Below are 2,834 nucleotides of genomic sequence, written 5' to 3'. Positions count from 1 at the left end.
ACCCACAATCTTCCCTAGGCTACCTAATAAATATTGTTGAGGCCACCCAACAGCTTACCTCCATTGCTCACTGGGGTTTATAATGTGGGGAGCCAGTTTAAGAGTGCAATCACATAATTGTCAGCCTAAATATTGGGCACTAACTTAATCTTCTTAGGCACTGGCATCTTTAGTATAGTGGGAAGTACTAAAAAATTTAGAATATCCTGTCAGTATTTAAAATCAAGACTACTGTCCTCTTTCTCTCTAATACACATACACACACATGCATAAACATGCATGCACACATGTTCACACATCTGATTTCCAGCTTCTTTTGAAAAATCAAAGATACTGCAACACTGGGCCAGCTTCCTACATGGCCACGTCAAACAGAACTCAGCAGGGGTTGACATATATAGGTGCAATGTGATCTGTCCCATTTGCCAAGTTCCTCACCATTTCCCATCATAGTAGATCTGGCTGTTTTACACATTTACATTACTTGTCTGGCCTCTGTGGGCATTTGCATTTGCCACCTGTTCTGGAGATTGAGAAACTGGAGTCCCATTTAAGGAATATTCCTAAGGAATATTGAATTGGCCTGTAACTTTCAAAGACATGATACATTCTATTATTTTCCCCAGATGATGTTCTTTTTCTATTATTAATTGGGTTTCCCTAAATATGAATGTATTTGTATATTTTTTAATGTATTTCACATTTTAAAGTGTATTTCAATATTTAATTGTTTCAGCAGTATTTGGTAATGACTGGGTTGCAGATTCCGAACAGATTTTTGGCCTTATTAGGTATTTAATCGCTCACCTATCTGATTTCAGCCCTTTTTGCTATACCACTGTACCCAATTGCTCTGATCTTCAGTGCCTTCTAAATTCTTTCTGCCCTGTTTTTACTTTCATTTAGTCTCCACACAGTTCTGAACTCATGACTCCACTTTTTGAACCTCATGCTCACCCTTCAGAACTAGTCTTTATATTTGCTTTCCATGGTATTTGGGCTGTGGGCATCCCTTACAGACCCCAGCCTGGCTCATTGTTCCTGTTCTGAGTACCTCCCATTAACTGTGATGGTTCAGCAGAACTGTTTCCCCTGCCTCTGAACCTCTGCAAGCCTTTGACTGGTCCAGCCTTGCTGAGGTCCACCCCTCCCAAAATCAAATAGGGGGTTCAGGTATCCTGTAACCCTAGAGCCCAGTAAGAGTTAACATATTGAGCAGAATACTCTTGAGACATTAGGATTGATTTTAACACTTAAAATGAACTTTGTAATTGGTTTCCACCTAAGGAAACCCATGAATTGGGATTGATATTCCTCAGATATGATATGGTACCCTTATATTTTGCCTGATTCCTTAAAGGGACATGAGGTTAATAAAAGCAAACATGATCCTGGGTGTTATAGCAGGAGGAGACTATTAGAAGAAGGAGACTGACAGCTGGTCTCATTCTTCCCTGCTGTGTTCAGTCCTCTTCTGAGCGTGGTGTTTTGATTTGCACACCTGAACAGTGAGGAAGATATAGCTAAATTTGAGGGTGTCCAGAGGAAGACCTTCAGGATGGATTGTGGGAACACAGGGATGTATGATGTGAGGAGCAGTTCAGAAGTCTGAGAAGAGTAAAGTTGGAGAGATAAGACTCAATGAATGTTTGTGGTTTTGGAGAAGTGAAGGCTGGGGGGTAGTTTGAAAGAGGACAAGGAACATATTTACCATCAGTGCCATCAAACTGTCATGTGGGAGAGAGAGCACATGACTCCAAGGGATTGAACTTGGTTCAATGGGTTGGAACCCCAAAGGGACAAATTTGGGCTCTTTTTTTTTTTTTAAAAAGAAGAAGAATTCAAAACTGCAATTTGCTGCCTAGAGAGAATATTCTGGACTTCTAGGCATCTAAGCGTAAAGTGACTGACCACTTGGTGGGGATGTTGTAGAAGGGATTGGCTCATGGATGGGATGATTGGACTAGGTGGTCTTTAAGGTTTCTTTTTATCCTGAGATTCCAGAGTGTTTGAGAATTTCATGTCAGGAGATTCCTGCACAGTTTAAACACTAAAATAACTGTTTTGCATGTTTTCAGATAATCTAGAACTGATTTATCTCTGCCTATTATAATGGTAATGTTGAAACATTAACGTGTGGATATGTTTTGTTTACTCAAACAGCAAATTAGATGTCTCTTTTTTTTTTTTGTCAATTAATATCAATACATTGTTCAAATAAATTTGGCTTTTTTTTACATAAGTTAATCACTCAGCATCAGTTAAGAACATATAATATCAGCTTTGCCCCCTAATTTCTGGGTTAAAAAATATTTATTCCTTTTTTTTCTCTCCCTCCTTCCAAATTAGCTGAGAAAGGACATAAATAACTCTTTCCATATTATCATGAGAGTTAAGAATATGGTAAATCTGGAAAATCCAGTTAGTCTCATTTCTTTTACATGGGATGATCCTCCACTCTATTATTTTTTTCCCCATAGCCTTACTTCATCATCTCAGTCTGAGTTCTTTCCAATTACTTCCATGTCCCAGGACCACTCCTGAGTTTTGACTAGAGAGCCGTCATTCATGAACAAGTTTGTTTCCCCCTGTGGATGGCAAAAAGGAATCTGTCTTGTACAGTTTTGTAATCCTCACGATACCTATTGCCCTCTCCTGCCTAAGTGATTCTCAATAAATGTTTGTGGTTTTTGAATAATTTCTATCATAAACTCATTCCATTTATTCGCCACAAGTCTGGCCCAGCAGTTATTTGCTGACGCTCATTAAATATCCCCTGTGAGATTGTGATGAACTTGCTTTGGAAGTTACAGATCACTACCATTATGTAAGCA

The sequence above is a fragment of the Manis pentadactyla genome, chromosome 12 (genome assembly GCF_030020395.1).
Source record: "Manis pentadactyla isolate mManPen7 chromosome 12, mManPen7.hap1, whole genome shotgun sequence".
NCBI lineage: Eukaryota > Metazoa > Chordata > Mammalia > Pholidota > Manidae > Manis > Manis pentadactyla.
Note: the sequence above shows the minus strand (reverse complement) of the source record.